General features: G+C 39.5%; 1 protein-coding gene across 11 annotated transcripts in view; it reads right to left on the reverse strand.

Moving 5' to 3' along the window:
* MGA (MAX dimerization protein MGA) overlaps positions 1-19333 on the reverse strand; it is a 153167-nt gene extending 133834 nt beyond the window's left edge. For 4 of the 11 annotated variants that reach the window (XR_011427329.1, XM_070238922.1, XM_070238911.1 and 1 more), the window contains exon 1: positions 19164-19298. The gene's annotated coding sequence lies outside the window, so the exon portion shown is untranslated. Of the gene's footprint in view, positions 1-18871 lie in introns of all 11 variants that reach the window. The other 7 variants (XM_070238915.1, XM_070238904.1, XM_070238908.1 and 4 more) reach the window with 3 other exon arrangements.
* Between the last annotated feature and the right edge of the window lie 373 nt (positions 19334-19706).

Genomic DNA, 19706 nt, shown 5'->3' on the forward strand with positions numbered 1-19706 from the left:
ACCTATACACTGCTCATCAAGCCATGCTGTGGCAGCATCCCACAGACAAAATGGAATAGGATTGGCACAGATGTTAGCTCAGTGACAGTCTTCCTCAAGTAAAAAGAGGAAGATTGGCAGCAGATGCTAGCTCAGGGCCAATCTTATGCACCAAAGAAAAAAAAACAATTTGAAGAAATAAAGTATGCTTCTGCATAAAAATATTTCAATCTGGAAAAATCTGCTCTTTTATAATCTACCATATTTCAAATGGTACCAATATTGGTTACTTCTATTGATCTAATTATCTTAAATTCTTAGTGGCAATATAAAATGCTAGTTGTAAGAACTAGCACTATTTAAAATAAAAAGGCAGCTATAACACTTTAAAAGAACTAAAAAGTAACCTACAGTGCTGAAAAGCTTTCATTTTGAAAATATAAATACAGTTAACAGCTTGAAAAACACTACAATTGACACTAACAAGCACAATCCTGGTAAGGGGTCACCTGGGTGGAAAAAGGACCACGTGTACTCTAACCTCTCCTTCCAAATCCAGTGAATGCAACTTGGGACTACATTCTTATGTGACTCCAACTTCTACATTAGGCTCAGGGCCATGAGACTATCCCATTCCCGCTCCTTAACCCTAAAGCCCTCTACTATCACTTCAAGCTACCCCAGACTTTGTCTATGAAATCAAGACTCCACACCATAGGAACTCCACAGTTCCAAGAGTCAGCTATGGGCTGTCAAAACCACTGAAAAAGGCGTTTCAGTTTGTAAGATGATTATCATGTTGATGATAACAGCAACTATTTACTAACTGCTTACTATATGTCAAGCATTGTTTTTAGCACCTTACATTCTTATCTCATCAATCCTCACAACAAGTCTAAGGTAGATTATTATTATCCCCATTGTATTGATGAGGAAAAGTGATGAGAATTTAAGTAACTTATAAGAGGCACACAGAAAGTGGTGGAAACCAGGAGAGGCCTCCAGAGAGAGAGAAAGGAAAAAGATTGGTTTAAACAAAGGATCAAGAAACCAGAATAGAAAGGGACTTCTCAAAAGGAGCACTGGAAGCTAGAAGAAAAGGCTTCAAAAATTCTGATGGAGGGGCTGGCCCCATGGCCAAGTGGTTAAGTTCACGCGCTCTGCTTCAGTGGCCCAGGGTTTCACCAGTTTGGATCCTGGGCACCGACCTAGCACCGCTCATCAATCCATGCTCAGGTGGCATCCCACATGCCACAACTAGAAGGACCTACAACTAAAAATACACAACTATGTACCAGGGGACTTGGGGGAGAAAAAGGAAAAGTCAAAAATAGTAATAATAATAATAAAAGTTTTTTTAAAAAAGAATACATGGTTAAAAAAAAATCTGACGGAAAATGATTTCCAACCTAGAGTTCTATTAGTCTACCTTCATGGATGGTCAAAGCGGTAGGTGTATGATAGAGGTCATCAAACCACTAGGCCTGATGTCGGTTCTTATAATTAGTTTTACTGCAACACAGCCACGTCCGTTCATCTATGTACTGTCTATGGCTGCTTTTGCAATACAACAGACAGCTGCATTGTTCAGGCAGAGACCTTCTGACCCACAAAGCCTAAAATATTTACTATCTGGTCCTTTACAGAAAACATTTGCAAACCCCTGCTCTATGAATATAAGAGCCAATGACAGCTATGAAACTGAAGCGCTGTGGCAGTTGATAAGAGTTTAAACACAGTGCTGAAAAATAATGGTAAGACTACAATGACACATTTTCCTGGGGAAAAAAAAAAACACGTTTTCAATACTATTTAAAGACAGAGCTAAGAGATCAGCTGTTGATTTTTATCCAAGTACATACTTCCTACCATTTCAGGCATTCTGAAGAAAGCACCCAGAAAATGTATAGTCATTATTAAATTATTTGGAGAATAACTATAAAACGTGTACACTTGCCAGAGGTTTTGCTTCTTTTATTCTCTGGCTGACCATCTTTTGAATGTTCGGCTACTTGTTAGTACTTCCAGTGAAGGTGGACAGGGAAAATAAAAATACATGAAGGGCAAGCTGGCGAGTCCTGTTATATCAGCAGGTAAACACTCATTGAGAAAAGAGCTGGGAACTTATAATGTGTTAGCAAAACTAAAGTTTTAAAAACCAACAAAGTAAGTTCAATATAAGCCAACAGTGGGATAGATCTGTAAAAAACTCTAAAATGGAGGTGTGGTATCCGGATCCCAAGAGGAAATAATTCTCTATATGCTGGGCTGGCTTGCCTAAATCTGGACTAGTGTATCCTGTTTTGGGCATCATCCCTTTTTTTTTTTTTTTTGAGGAAGATCAGCCCTGAGCTAACATCTGCTGCCAATCCTCCTCTTTTTGCTGAGGAAGACTGGCCCTGAGCTAACATTTGTGCCCATCTTCCTCTACTTTATATGTGGGACGCCTACCACAGCATGGCTCACCAAACGGTGCCATGTCCACACCCGGGATCAGAACCGGTGAACCCCAGGCCACTCGAACCGGAATGTGTGCACTTAACCACTGCACCAGAGCCAGTCCCATGGGCATCATCTTTTAAGAGGACCAGAGGAGGCAGGAAGGCTGGTGAGAATATGCAGAAACTATGATGTATTAAAGAAAGATTGAAATCATTGGGAATTTTATTGGGAATAAAAATTAATTTTTATTTTTGTTTTAATTTTAATAAGCATTACTATAGCATTAAACATTAAAGCCATCAAAAAAAATTTCCACATTGAATTCATTAAACAATCAATAAATATTTATTGAAATACTACAGGCCAGGTACTGTTCTAGGACAGATGAAATCCCTGACCTCTTGGGACTTACCATTCTACAGGGGAACAGAGAAAATAAACAAATAAATGAATAAATAAATAATGTAATTTCAGATATCTACAAACTTACCACTGACCATAACTTTTTTTCCTCTGAATTTCCATATGCATGTATACATATTTTTTTATGTATGCTGCATTCTTTCATAATTTAAAGCAAGATCTTTGCAATTCAAGTTCTACTTTGCATTTAATATTATTTTGAGATCATATTTTCCAAGTTGCTACATGGTCTTTAATTTGTATTTTTCACTTTTGCGTGTGTGTGTGAGGAAGATTGCCCTGAGCTAACACCTGTTTCCAATCTTCCTCTTTTTGCTTGAGGAAGATTGTCCCTGAGCAAACACCTGTACCAATCTTCCTCTATTTTTTGTATGTGAGACACCACCACACCACAACTTGATGAGTGGTGTGTAGGTCCATGCCCGGGATCCAAACCCACGAACCTCAGGCCACCAAAGTGGAGCACGCAAACTTAACCACTACACCACTGGGCCAGCCCCTGTATTTTTCACTTTTAATGCCACAATTTACTTAATATGCCTCTATTCTTCAAGAAATAGGGGCACCTAAGTATATAAAGTAATTATTAACAAACATAAAAGGAAAACTGGACAGCAACACAATAATAGTAGGAGACTTTAACACTCCACGTACACCAATGGATAGATCATCCAAACAGAAGACCAATAAAGAAACATTGGCCTTAAACGACATGGTAGACCAGATGGACTTAGTAGATATATACAGAACATTCCATCCAAAAACCTCAGAATACGCATTCTTTTCAAATGCACATGGAACATTCTCCAGGACAGATCACATATTAGGCCACAAAACAAGTCTCAATACATTTAAGAAGATCGAAATAATACCAAGTCTCTTTTCTGACCACAACAGTGTAAAACTAGAAATCAACTACTGGAAGAAAATTGCAAAAGCCACAATATGTGGAGATAAAACAAAATGCTACTGAACAATGACTGGGTCAACAGAGAAATCAAAAAATACCTGAAGACAAATGAAAATGAAAATATAGCATGCCAAAATTTATGGGATACAGCAAAAGTGGTTCCAAGAGGAAGTTTAAAGCAATAGAGGCCTACCTCAACAAACAAGAGAAACCTCAAATAAACAATCTAACAGTGCACCTAAAGGAATTCAAGAAAGAAGAACAAACAAAACCCAAAATCAGTAGAAAGAAGGAAATAAAAATCAGAGCAGAAATAAATGAAATAGAGACTTAAAAAAGATAGAAAAAAAAATCAATGAAACTAAGAGCTGGTTCTTTGAAAAGATAAACAAAATTCAAATACCTTTAGCTAGACTCATCAAGAAAAAAAGAGAGAAGGCTCAGATAAATAAAATCAGAAATGAAAGAGAAAAAATTACAATGGACACCTCAGAAATACAAAAGATTATAAGAGAATACTACAAAAAGCTATGCACCAACCAACTGGATAATCTAGAAGAAATGGATAAATCCTTAGAATTACACAACCTTCCAAAACTGAATCAAGAAGAAAAAGAGACTTTGAATAGACCAATCACCAGTAAGGAGATTGAAACAGTAATCAAAACCTACCAAAAAATAAAAGTCCAGGACCAGACAGCTTCCCTGGTGAATTCCACCAAACGTTCAAAGAAGACAATACCTATCCTTCTCAAACTCTTTCAAAAAACTGAAGAGGAGGGGAAGCTTTCTAACTCATTCTATGAAGCCAACATTACCCTGATACCAAAACCAGAGAAGGACAACACAAAAAAAGAACATTACAAGTCAATATCACTGATGAACATCGATGCAAAAATCCTCAACAAAATACTAGCAAATCGAATACAACAATACATTAAAAAGATCATATACCATGATCAAGTGGGATTTATTCCAGGGATGCAGGGATGGTTCAACATCCACAAATCAATCAACATGATACACCACATTAACAAAATGAAGAATAAAAATCACATGATCATCTCAACAGATGCAGAGACAGCATTTGACAAGATATAGCATCCAGTTATGATAAAAACTCTGAATAAAATGGGTATAGAAGGAAAGTACCTCAACATAATAAAGCCCATATATGACAAACCCACAGCTAATATCATTCTTAATGGAGAAAAACTGAAAGCTATCCTTCCAAGAACAGGAACCAGACAAGGATGCCCACTTTCACCACTCTTATTTAACATAGTATTAGAAGTCCTAGCCAGAGCAATCAGGCAAGATAAAGAAATAAAAGGGGTCCAACTGGAAAGGAAGAATGAAACTGTCACTATTTGCAGATGACATGATTTTATATAGAGAAAATCCTAAAGAATCCACCAAAAAACTTTTAGAAATAATCAATGAATACGGTAAAGTTGCAGGATACAAAATTAACATATAAAAGTCAGTTGTGTTTCTATATGCTAACAACAAATTAGAAGAAAGAGAAATTAAGAATACAATCCCATTTACAGCTGCAACAAAAAGAATAAAATACCTAGGAATAAACTTAACCAAACAGGTCAAAGACCTGTACACTGAAAACTATAAAATATCATTGAAAGAAACAGAAGACGACACAAATAAATGGAAAGATATTCCATGCTCTTGGATTAGAAGAATTAACATAGTTAAAATGTCCATACTTCCTAAAGCAATCTACAGATTCAATGCAATCCCTATCAAAGATCCAATGACATTTTTCACAGAAATAGAACAAAGAATCCTAAAATTTATATGGAACAACAAAAGACCCTGAATAGCCAAAGGAATCCTGAGAAAAAAGAACAAAGCTGGAGGCAACACACTCTTTGATTTCAAAATATACCACAAAGCCATAGTAACATGCAACATGCAACATAGTAACAAAACAGCATGGTACTGGCACAAAAACAGACACACAGATCAATGGAATAGAGCAAGAGCCCAGAAATAAACCCATACATCTATGGACAGCTAATTTTCGACAAGGGAGCCAAGAACATACAATGGAGAAAGGAAAGTCTCCTCAATAAGTGGTGTTGAGAAAACTGGACAGCCACATACAAAAGAATGAAAGTAGATCACTATCTTACACCATACACAAAAATTAACTCAAAACGGATTAAAGACTTGAATGTAAGACCTGAAACCATAAAACTTCTGGAAGAAAACATAGGCAGTATACTCTCTGACATCAGTTTTAGCAGTGTATCTTCAAGTACCATGTCTGACCAGACAAGGGAAACAACAGAAGAAATAAACAAATGGGACTACATAAAACTAAAAGCTTCTGCACAGCAAAGGAAACCACCAACAAAATGAAAAGACAACCTAACAATTGGGAGAAGATATTTGCAAACCATATATCTGATAAGGGGTTAATATCCAAAATATATAAAGAACTCATACATCTCAACAACAAAGAAACTAACCCAATTAAAAAATGGGCAAAAGATCTGAATAGACATTTCTCCAAAGAAGATATACAGATGGGCAGCAAGCCCATGAAAAGGCTTGAACATGAAAAGATGTTCCACATCACTAATTATCAGGGAAATGCAAATGATATCACCTCATGCCCGTCAGAATGGCTATAATTAATAAGACAGGAAATAACAAGTGTTGGAGAGGATGTGGAGAAAAGGGAACTCTCACACACTGCTGATATGAGTGCTAACTGGTGCAGCCTCTATGGAAAACAGTATGGACATTCCTCGAAAAGTTAAGAAAAGAACTACAATATGATCCAGCTATTCCACTGTTGGGTATTTATCCAAAGAACATGAAAACATGAATGCATAAAGATACATGCACCCCTATGTTCATCGGAGCATTATTCACAGTAGCCAAGACCTGGAAGCAACCTAGGTGCCCATCAAGGGATGAATGGATAAAGAAGATGCGGTATATATACACAATGGAATACTACTCAGCCATAAAAAAGGATGAAATCTTGCCATTTGTGACAACATGGATGGCCCTCGAGGGTATTATGCTAAGCAAAGTAAGTCAGAGGGAGAAAATCAAATACCATATGATCTCACTCGTAAACAGAGGATAAAAAAACAACAAACACATACATAGAGACAGGGATTGGATTGGTGGTTACCAGAGGGGAAGTGGGGAGGGAGGAGGGTGAACAGGGTGATTAGGCACATGTGTGGTGATGGATTGTAATTAGTCTTTTGGTGCTGAACATAACGTAATCTACACAGAAATCAAAATATAATGATGTACACCTGAAATTTTTTTTTTAAGATTTTATTTTTTTTCCTTTTTCTCCCCAAAGCCCCCAGTACATAGTTGTATATTCTTCGTTGTGGATCCTTCTAGTTGTGGCATGTGGGACGCTGCCTCAGCGTGGTTTGATGAGCAGTGCCATGTCCGCGCCCAGGATGCATGGGCCGCCTGCAGCGGAGTGCGCGAACTTAACCACTCGGCCACGGGGCCAGCCCCTACACCTGAAATTTATATGTTATAAACCAATGTTACTGCAATTTAAAAATCAATAATAAACCAATAAGTGAACAATATAATTTCAGATACCTACAATCTTACCACTGACCATAACTTTTTATTTCTCTGAATTTCCATATGCACGTGTATATTATTAATGTATTTTTATTTTTTCATAATTTAAAGCACGATCTTTGCAATTCAAGTTCTATGCTTCATTTAACATTATTTTGAGATCATGTTTTCCAAGTTGCTCCATCGCCTTTAATTTTATTTTTCACTTTTAATGCCACAATTTACTTAACATGCTTCTATTCTTCAACAAACGTTCTGCCCAGCCTTTCCTATAAGCATAACAAAGGACCAGGGTGGGAGTGATTTCCCTCTCCAGAGGAACTCGGGCAGGGTGGACACTGAGTTGTTGGAGTTGCAGGAGGACTTTAAAACTGATAGTAGGGGTCTGGAGTATTAGGACTAACATGCTTAAAAAAGAAGGACACATGGCATATCCAATCACTCTGGGCAAAATCTCACGTAGAAAGAGAATTCTTGTTGAGGTGAGAAAGTAGAGGTACGTGGGCTCAACTCAGGAACCCTGGTTGACTATAGGCAAGGAAGAAATCCAGTCCTCTGGCATGTTTACACTGGGTAATAGTGCACTATCAAGCCCAGAGGAACTTGTCTCATATTCCTTGAAAGTCCATGACGTAAGAAACAAAAAGCATGAGGCTAATTTAGGGAACTTTAGTATGAGGAGAAGCTAACAGGTCAATAAGGGCAGTTATGAGGTCAACGCTGGTAATCACAAAGGCACCACATAGGTCAGTTCTTAGACAAGATCACGTAGGAACACCAGTTGCAGATTAAGGCCACCAGGCAGCAGAGGTTTGTGCAACGTTGCCTATTGCAACAGAATCAACAAATCAACACCCAAAGAACAGTCATGAGCCACTCAACAGTCCACCAGGATTTGGAAGGATTTAGTGATAATCAGTCTCAAAATCAAAAATGATTTTCATTATCATTGCCTAGGAAATTTAAGATGGGAGGGTGAATCATGAAGATAATTTAAAGGGTCATTTGAAGGTTGTCATGGAAGCAGGAATAGACTATCCCATATGCTCAGTTAAGTAAATCTAAAGGAAGGTTAATGAACATCCTCCCAAAAAGAGAGAAAATTTTAAAGGACATGATTAATTCATTCAAGAAACACTATGTTCTTACAATGTACCACACTCTGTGCTAAGTACTAGGAAAACAACAAAAAACATGTAGACTAAATGCAATATAGTGTCCTCAATTGGATCCTGGAACAGAATAAGGACATTAGCAGAAAAACTAATAAAATTCAATAAAGTATGGAGTTTACTTAAAAGTAATGTACCAACATTGGTTTCTCAGTTTTGACAAATATACCATGGTAATGCAAGATGTTAACATTAGGGGAAACTCGGTGAGAGGTGTACGGAAACTCTCTGTATGATCTTTGCAACTTTACTATAAATCTAAAATTATTCCCAAAAAGAGAAGTTTACTTTAAAAACTCAGTCATAACGGTGTAGTCACTACAGTTCCTCAGAAAATGAAACAGAATTACCATATGATCCAGCAATTCTACTTCTAGATATATTCTCAAAAGAACTGAAAGCAGAGACTTAAAGAGATGTTTGTTCACCCATGTTCATAGCAGCATTATTCACAACAGCCAAAAGGTGGAAACAACCGAGGCGTCCATCAACAGATGAATAGATAAACAAAATATGGTCTATACATACAATCCAGCCTTAAAAAGAAAGGAGATTCTAACACATGCTACAACATGCATGAACTTTGAAGACATTAGGCTAAGTGAAATAAGCTAGTTCCAAAAGGACAAATATATTGTATGATTCAACTTATATGAGGTACCTAGAGTAGTCAAATTCATAGAGATAAAAAGTACAATGGTGTTGAGGGTATTCCGTTAAGTGAAATAAGCCAGACAGAGAAGGACAATCTCTGTATGACTCAACTCATATGTGGAAGTTAAACATGTAGACAAAGAGAACAGATTAGTGGTTACCAGGGGAAAGGGGAGGTAGGGGGGTGGGCACAAAGGGTGAAGGGGTGCAACTACTACATAACTAACAAACAATAATGTACAACTGAAATTTCACAAGGTTGTAAACTATCATAATCTTAATAAAAAGTTTAAAAAAAAGTAGAATGGTGGCTGTGAGGGACTAGGGGGAGGAAAGAATGGTAAGTTTTTATGGGTACAGAGTTTCAGCTTGGAAAAATGAAAACTCTGGAGATGGAGGGCGGTGATGGGTGCACAACAATGTGAATGCACTTAGTGCCAAAGAACTGTACACTGAAAGATGGTATATTTCATATTATATATATTTTACTACAATTTAAAAAAATAAGAGTGGTATAAGCACAATGATAGAGGTTTAAACAGAGCACTTCTGTCACCAGAACAAGATCTAAAATGAACTGACTTCTCTGAGACTATAACATCTAAGATAAGTTTTTAACAAGATGGTCATACTAGGGAAAGAAATGGGGGAAGGGGTACTGAATACAGACAGAGGCACCATAAGTACGGTAATCTAGAGCACGGGTCAGCAAACTACTGCCCCATAAGCCACATCCTGCCATCTGTTTTTATACAGTCCACAAGCTAAGAATGGCTTTTACATTTTTAATGGCTGAAAAAGAATTAAAATAATAAAATTTTATGACATGGAAAAATTATATGAAATTCGAATTTCAGCGTCCATAAACAAAGTTTCCCTGGAACACAGCCACAACCATTTATTTACATATTTCTACGGCTGCTTTCATGCTACCTCAGCAGAGCTGAGCAGTTGTGTCAGAAACAGTAGGGCCCACAAAGCTTAAAATATTTACTATCTGGCCCTTTACACAAAAAGTTTGCCAACTCCTGGCCCAGAGGCCTGAAAGTAGCAGATGTAGTATGAATAAAATACACATGTGTATGAGGGACACACAAGGCAAACGAGACAAGCTATAAGGGAGCGGGCTTTAATGTGCTAAAGAATCTGAATTTGTCTCGACTTGATTCCATTTACTAGAAGTCACTAAAGAATTTTATTGAGAGTAATCTGATCAAAGACAATTATCTGCTTGTTTCTAAAGGTATCTGAGCTATTCATTTTACTTACTAAAAAACAAAATTTACCACTAAAAAAAAAAAGAAGCCTAGAAGCTTATCAATAAGGTTAACACTGGTAGGTAGCATATTAGAAATTTTTATTTCTGGGGCTGGCCTCGTGGACGAGTGGTTCAGTTCATGCACTCCGCTGCAGCGGCCCAGGGTTTCGCCGGTTCGAATCCTGGGGGCAGACATGGCACCGCTCATCAAGCCATGCTGAGGTGGCATCCTACATACCACAGACAGAAGGACCCACAACTAAGAATATACAACTATGTACCAGGGGGCTTTGGGGAGAAAAAGGAAAAAATTAAATCTTTAAAAAAAAAAATAAGTACTTTTAAACTCATGTTCATATACACATACAAAATTTGTTCTCTAGGTTCTGTACTCTTCTCCCCCCGACCCTTAGGCAGAAGGAGAAAATATGCCTAGGAAAACGTACACATAGCAAAACTATGAAAGTATGCCTTCGTCACACTTTTAAAAGATAAATGACATTTCATCTTTTCAAATTATGTATTTGCTTTATAGATGTGAAAGAATAAAATGTTTTGAATGCAACATACTGGCAAGCTGCACTCTTCCTATATAGGGCTTTCATCACATCAGAGAGCCAAACCAATAAAATGTTACTGAAACTGGAAATGCTAAAAGATAGGAGAAAATGCAGAGCTTGCAAGTCAAGTCAAAACGTTGAAAACTAATGCAAGATAAGACTGAGTATAACTCTGAGAATATAATTATGGTCTTAAGAAATGCAAGGTCCTTGATTTATACCACATTACTTTGCACTTACTGATACACTGCTTGTTAAAATTAAATTCCTTTTTAATGTTATGTTTCAGTTCCTCAACTAAATTGTCAGGGATTCACGTGCAAGGAACCATGCCTTTTATTTCCTTTGTGTGTCCCTCACAGCACCCCATACAGTACCCATATATGGTAGGTGCTCAATACATGCTTATGATTGAATGACAAAATAATTAACCCTACTTTGAGCTCAAAGACTGAAATTCTCACACCTACAATTCACACGAGTAAGCCTCCCTCTAGGCAACAGTTTAAAGGACATTCCTGGGGCGAGAACTGCTGATTCTACTGGATTTATTATATTAGGTTTCTTCTCCAGCAAAGAGCTCAAAGTACACTTGTAATGTTAAAATAGAATTCCTGACTACTGAGAACGTAGGTGGGAAAGTGGGCAAGTGAAGGAAGAATCTATTATAATAGCTTGCCTCCAAAGAATAAGCATTATTCAGCCCTAGAGATGAAAATATTCCTAAATGTCTCTGAACTAAGACTCCTAACTGATATCACTTTATTAAACTTCGTACGGGCTAAATTCCATCACAATGAATATCATTAAAACCAAAAACCCACCATAGAAAAAAAGTCCTAAAAAGCTCAGCTAATGGTCCATATGATTGTGTATTCTAAGATCTAGTTTTATTTACTCTCTTTTGTCAAAACTTCTAAACTTTTTCAAAGCATTATGATTGACCATCTACCACATGCCAAGCACCAGGGAAATAAGTGAATTAAAAAGCCAGTCAAGGGGCTGGCCCAGTAGCATAGCAATTAAGTTTGAGCACTTCACTTCGGTGGCCCAGGGTTTGCCAGTTCGGATCCTGGGCACGGACCTAAGCACTCCTTGTCAAGCCATGCTGTGGCAGGTGTCCCGCATATAAAATAGAGGAAGATGGGCACGGATGTTAGCTCAGGGCCAATCTTCCTCAGCAAAAAGAGGAGGACTGGTGGCAGATATTAGCTCAGGGCTAACCTTCCTTAAAAAAAAAAAAAAAAAAGCCACTCAAGGGCCAGCCCTGGTGGCCTCTTGCTTAAGTATGGCATGCTCTGCTTCAGTGGCCCGGGTTCAGTTCCCAGGCACAGACCTACACCACTCATCTGTCAGTGGCCATGCTGTAGTGGCAGCTCACATACAAAAAGAGGCAGATTGGCAGTGGATGTTAGCTCAGGGCAAATCTTCCTCAGAAAAAAAAAAAAGCCAGTCAAAATATCAACCGATTTTGTATTCTGCTATAAATTAAAGTACAAACAACAGAGCTAAGAGAGTACTATGCAGTGAGAAGCCTACTTCTCTCCGGGGAAATTACATAGGAAATTTAAGCTGACCATTGAAGACGGAGTCGGAATTTGAGTAGGAAGAGAAGAAAGAATATTCCAGGCAAATAGAGAGCTATTTACAAGTAGAGCACATTGGGTTTGGCAGGAGTGATAAAGAGGAGAGAAGATAAAGAGAAGAGAAGATAAGGAGGAGAGAGAGGTAGGATAGAGTTGGACAATGATGTGCCGGATATACTAAGCTATGAAACTTGACGTTTATGGCCCCATGTAACAGAGAGAAGTGAAAATCTTCAGGTAGGACAGTGACAAAACCTCAAGAATCAGTTCACATAAGACATTATTTAAGATTATACCATATAGACATTCAGTAAATACTGCGCTGATACAGATACAAAAGAAATCTAGGGGGCCGGCCCTGTGGCCAAGTGGTTAAGTTCGTGCACTCCGCTTCTGCAGCCCAGGGTTTCACCGGTTCAGATCCTGGGCATGGACATGGCACCGCTCATCAGGCCACACTGAGGCAGCATCCCACATGCCACAACTAGAAAGACCCACAACTAAAATATACAACTATGTACTGAGGTGATTTGGGGAGAAAAAGAAAAAAAAAAAAAGAAATCTAAGTGCAATCTATACCTCTGCCCATGCTTTCAACTGAGCCTCAGGGCTCAGTCATTGGCTCTTGTCTCTATTCCCTGGCTGATCTCACCAGACTCACGTTTTTAAACACCATCTATGTACTGATGACATCCCAAATTATATTCTCAGCCCTGACTTTGACTCTAGACTCCAGACTTGAACAGTTAACTGCCTAGTCAATGGTTATTTCTGGATATCTAGTGAGCATCTCAAACTCAACACAACCAATAAACTGTTCACTTTAAACTCCAAACTAGTTCCTTCAAGTTTTCCACCTCTGTACATGGCACCAGTTGCTCTAGCTAAAAACCATGAAATCATCTTTGATTCCTCTCTTTCTCTCACTTCCCATAACCAACCTATCGGCACATCCTATCAGTTCCATTTTCAATATATCCTGAAACCGACCCCTTCTCACTGCCTCCATCATTGCCCCCTGATGCAAGCCACCATACTTCATCGTCCCACTCCAACAACTTCCTAAATGGTCTCCTCCTACCCCTCTTGCCTCTACAGCAGTCAAAGGGATCTTCTTAAAACATAAACTAGGTTTATCATTTTTCTTCATAAAACTGTCCAATGGATCCCATCACACACAGAATAAAACACAAAGCCTACGGGGCTGGCCTGGTGGCGTAGTGGTTAAGTGCGCACGTTCGGCTTCAGCTGCCCGGGGTCTGCTGTTCGGATCCCGGATGCGGACATGGCACCACTTGGCAAGCCATGCTGTGGTAGGCGTCCCACATATAAAGTAGAGGAAGATGGGCACAGATGTTAGCTCAGGGCCAGTCTTTCTCCAAAAAAAAAAAAAACCAAACACAAAGCCCTTCCAGTCTGCAAAGCTCTACACCATCTGAGACCTGCCAACTTCCCAAAATCATTTCCTACCACCATACCCCACCATCACTACCATTAACTAACACCCCAGCAAACTCCCAACTCTACCACACTAGCCTTCTCACACTTCTCTGAAAATCCCAAACTGATTCTCACCCCGAGTCTTTGTATGAGTATTCTTGCTGCTTGAAATGCTCCACATGTTAGCATGACTCATTCTTTATCATTCAGGTCTCTTTATGTTCAAGTATTACCTCAGAGAAGCCTTACCTGGCAACCTACCTAAAAGAACCACCAAACCCATCACCACCACTCTCTATGCTCTTGTACTATTTTCTTCACAGCACTTTGACAATATCTGAAATCATACTATTTGTTTATTAGCTTATTACCTACTAGAATGTAAATTCCACGAGAGCAGGGACTTTGTCGTATTCACTGATCAATCCCTAGATCTGGTATAAAACCTAGCATACAGTGGGGCTCATTATTTGTTGAATGAACAAATTTACTAATTGTTCTATCTTATTTATATCTTCATCATGTTATGCATAAGTGAACAATTCCTTCCCCATCCTTTGAATTTAGATCTAATTCATGATTACCAGGCTGTTCTTCCTAGAACAGGATTCTAAAATAGTTTAAAGACTGTTAAAACAAGCTATACTATACTAACGCCTTTAATTCCTTTCTATAATTAGCCCTTCCAGCAACTTGGCCAGTCATTTTTCTTTGACCATCACTTCCATTATCCTCTTGCTATATTATGAGGCTTGACAATGTACTACTTATTATAAACGCTATTGATAAAGATGGACAGACATGCCCAGAATATTGTAACAAGTACTTCTTTTTATATTGCAAGTAACATAAGTTATAAAAAATAAACTATAGAAAAGCAAACATTTAAAAACCAAACAGGTGGGGGATCAAGAGTGACAAGTCATGTTGATAGCATGTACTCTAACCCCACTTTCATCATGAGAAAAACATCAAATCCCAACTGAGGGACACGCTACAAAATATTGGACCAGTATTCCTCAAAACTGTCAAGGTCATCAAAAACAAGGAAAGTGTGAGAAACTATCATAGCCAAGAGGATCCTAAGGCGACATGATTACTAAAAGTATTGTGGCTATGTAATGGACGGTTCTAACAGGCAGTGGCTGCATATGAACTCTCTAGAGATGTCCCGGAAGATCAAGCAACCAGCTTTGTGTGCAATGAAGCTATGACCATCTTGGTCATATATCCTTTATGTTTGTTTTCACTTTTTCCGTACCTCACTTCCTTTTTCCCCCTCACACCTTCTTCCCTGGAGTTTCACCCATCAATAAAATATTAGTACATTTTAAAAGAAAAAGTATTGTTGGGGCAAGCCTGTTGGCATAGTGGTTAAGTTCATGCCCTCCACTTCTGTGGCCAAGTGTTCGTGGGTTCAGATCCGGGCATGGACCTACACACCACTCATCAAGCCATGCCATGGCGGCACCCCACATACAAAACAGAGGAAGACTGGGACAAATGCTAGCTCAGCAACAGTCTTCCTCAAGCAAAAGGAGGAAGATTCGTAACAGATGTTAGCTCAGGGCAATCTTCCTCATGAAAAAGAAAAAAAAAGTATTGTGGTATCCTGGACAGGATCCTGGACTAGAAAAAGTCACTAGATAAAAACTAAAAAAATCAGATTAAACTATGGACTTCAGTTAATAATAATGTACCAATATTTATTGGTTCATTAATTATAACACATATACTCATATAAGATGTTAATAAAAGGGAAAACTGGGTGTTGGGTATTTGGAAACTCTCTATACTATGTTTGCAGTTTTTCTATAAATCTAAAACTGCTCTAAAAAATAACTTTTTTAAATTAAATTCATCCAAAAATCCTACCACTCAAATAAAATCACTGTTAAAGTTGTATACCATTTTTTACTTCTATGTAAATGGACACATATAGGTATACTCCTACAAAAACATGATCATACTACACATAATTTTTTAACCTGCTTTTTACATTCAATATACATAATATGCTTCCCAAGTCATTAGTAGAAATCTATTATCACATCTACTAGCTATAAGGTATTAGCCTCTACGAAGGCACCATATTTATTTAACTAATTCCATATTGTTTAAAGTTTAAGTTTTTCTAGTTCTTTGCTGTTATAAAAAATACTTTATAAATGCTATTAACAAAAAATACCTCAAAGACAATTCTCAAATGAACATCTTTGCAAACTTACCGGTTAGCGCCTTAGCAAAGAACAGGAGCTACTGAGTAAAAGGACATACAGGTTTTTAATGCTCTCAGTAAGCATAGCCAAAATGCCCTCCAGAAAAGATTATCAAATATAAATATCCATGAACAGCAGTGTATGTGTGTGGCAATTTCCCCGCTCCTGTGCCAATACCAGATACTAACATTGTACTACATATATGCCAATCTCTCAGACTGGGGGATAAAAGGTTGCGTTATTTGTTTTTAAGTGAAAAATAAAGTATTTTTCTCTTTATTGGTTATTTTTATTTCTCTATGTGTGTGATCTACCTACTCATGTCTTTTATCCATCTATTAGATATTAAGGTCATTAACCTTCTAGATCCAACACACAGTGCAAACTTTTGTCCCAAGAATCTGCCTGCCTTTGCTCATCACTGGATCCCCAACACGTGAAAAACTGCCTGGCACATACTAAGCACTCAATAAATATGTTAAACGAATATTGAATGAATAAATTTATCTTTTTAACTTTATGGTGTTTTTTGCCCACTAGAAGCTGTTTTATGCGATAATGCTATCCATCTTCGCCTTTATGGATTCTGCCTTTGCAGTCGCGCTTAGAACAGTTCATCCTATTGAAGAGTGAAAACAGTTTACCCATTTTCTTTAAAGTGGTAATTTTCTGACTTCACATTTCATATTTGAATATTTTAATTCACCTGGATTTTATTTATTTACATTTTAAGGAAGGATTCTTTTTTCAAATGGTTAGCCAATTATTCCAACACAATTCTGAAATTCTTTCTCAACCAATATAAAAGGCCACCTTTATAATACTAAATAGCCTTATATATTTCTAGATTTATTATTCTGTTCCACTGCTCCATCTACTCCAGAGTTACTACTTACTGTTTGGATTATCATGGCTTTATTGGTATATTCACTATACTAGTACCCTCCCTCACTTTTCTCTTTCAAAATTTTTCCTACTTTACAGGTTCATTCTTCCAAATGAACTTTAGAATCATTCTGTCACGTTTTCAAAAGGAATTCTCCTTGGAATTATGTAAAACTATCAGCCACGTGACCTTGTGCAAATTATTTAGTCTCTCTGTTGCTATTTCCCTCACTGGAAAAGTGGAGATAATAGTAGTTACCTCATAGCTTTGTTATGAGAACTAAATGAATTAAGACATGTAAAGTACCATGCCAGAAAGATGTTAATATTATAATTGTTCAGAAGTGATAACTATTATTATAATAATTGCTCAACAAATGCTTTCCAGATTGTGCTCCCACAAAATTCAAAGGCTCTTTAAGATACATCGAAGGGTGGCATAAAACAGAAGCAGTGATATGAAAAATGTATAAATTATGCCTGCTTCATTTGACTAAAGCCTTGACCTTTGGGAAAATGAAGAGCTGGAGCTGGGAGCAGAGAACCATGAAAAACACCAAAGGCTGGTGACAGGAAGCCTCAAGAATTTTATAAAGATCGTCCCACGTAGTGGAGAAGACTTCTAGGTTCTTCTCGTCAGCCTTATGGGGCATTATTAGCAAGTCCCGTCTAACTACTTCAGTTTCCCCATCTCCATAGTTAAGACATACGACTTATCTCTTGATTTCTTTCCAAGAAACACACTGGGACTATACGCCTAAAAGACAGAATACTTTCCAAATGAGATAGTGGGCAGGTATCAACGCTATTCATAAATATGGACAGACGTGCCTAGTATATCGTAACAAATTACCTCCATCAGGTTTCTCACATCACTGTAATGGGCGGCGGAGTAGTATTGCTGTGGGTTTTTAACTGTGGGGAGCCGGGCTCCTCTTATAACAATTAACAATTTGTTCATTGCTAATTCTTTTGACATTTGCATGACATTGGGATTAGGGAGAGGTCATATACCATATGAAGGGCATAAAAAAAAAACTATGTCCTATACAGAGATGTAACATAAATGAAAAAAGAGAGAGCGACGGGGCAACACGACTTGCTAATTACAAAAGGAGCCAAAGGCCTAGGTCTCCCCATTCCCAGGCCAGGGCTCATTCCACCGCACCACCCAGCTTCTCGCCGACGCCTGCCACGCTTCGAGGTGGGAGGAGTAAAAGCAGACAATCCGGCCGCAGCAAGGCGCTTGAAAACCACAGGACGGCGCAGCCGAAGGCACGTGACTGGCCACGCCTCTCCCCTCCCCCCTCCCCCTTCCCCGCGCCAGCAGCACGCGCTGCCAACCTCGTCATGTGACCTTCACGCGGCCCCAGCGCTCCCCCTGCTAGGCGACTCTTTCCAGCAGCCATTTTGCCGAGAACTTGTCGTCCGTGCTCACAGCGGAGCAGGACGCCACGAAAAGCCGTGGCCAGATTTTACAGGCCGCACACGCGCCTCGAAAGAGCGCTCCGGCCGCGGGGGCTGAGGCGAACCTCACTGAACACGTCGCACCCCGGGGCGCCGGGGAAAGCTGTGGGTGCGCCTCGGCCTGCCATTGGCTGGGGCGTCCACGTGACGCATCGCCCCCCACCCTCTCCTTCCCCCCTACCCACAAAAACACCCAGACAGGCTCTTAACGCCTCGCGCCAAGTACACGCCACTGGGCGCGTGGAGACGGCCGGGGCGCGTGGCAACCAAGGCGCCTGCGCGTACCTGCCAGGGCCGACCGGAGCGGACCCACGCGCCGCTCCGCTCACGGGTCCGGGAATCCTCGCGCTGCTGGACCACCCGGCTAGTCATTGGCTGCCAGGTTGGGTCACGTGTTCGTCTCGGGCCCTCCCCTAACCGCTAATCACCTGGCACCGTGCTCGAAGCGGCTCCGAAAGTCGTTCGCACGCGGAAAGAGAGGGTAGTTAGAGGATCTCCTTTTCTGCCCTTATGGGGTTATAGTCCTAAAGAGGAAACGAGAAAGCAGGGTCTCGAAACGACGTAAGCTCACACCTACCGGTCTAACCTCGCGTGCTCCTCCAGGAGCCGGGAACCATCGCCCTTGGGCGCTCCCCGATGCACGCCGGGATACGCCTGGCGCCCCTCAGTGTGCTGCAGAGCATGCCGGGAAAAGCACCTCTCCCGATTTCCTGGCTCTCACCTCCCGGGTGTTCCTTTCCCGTCCCCGTGAAAGCCGGGTCCTTGGGCTGGGAACGAGGCGATTTGGGTAATTATGGGAGTGTGACTGGATGTAACAGGCACTTTCAGTCCCCTTTCCCCCACTTGTTCCATCTGTGTGGTCTTGGGGGAAGCCGCTTAACCTTTCTTCGTGGAGCATGCATTCAGTCAGCGCCTGCTGAGTGTCTTTGTAAATATTGCAAAAAACAGCAAAGGTATTTGCCTACAAGTAAACTATCAGCCTTTCGTGGCCAGTGGAAAAAGAATGCTAATTTAAGTACAACTTAGTACAAACCCTACTAGGTAGTGGAAATAATACTTAGAATTTCTCTTGGAATAAAAGAAGAGATCTTTGTTAGGAAATTTACTGCTATTTTAGGAA

The sequence above is a fragment of the Equus caballus genome, chromosome 1 (assembly GCF_041296265.1).
Source record: "Equus caballus isolate H_3958 breed thoroughbred chromosome 1, TB-T2T, whole genome shotgun sequence".
NCBI lineage: Eukaryota > Metazoa > Chordata > Mammalia > Perissodactyla > Equidae > Equus > Equus caballus.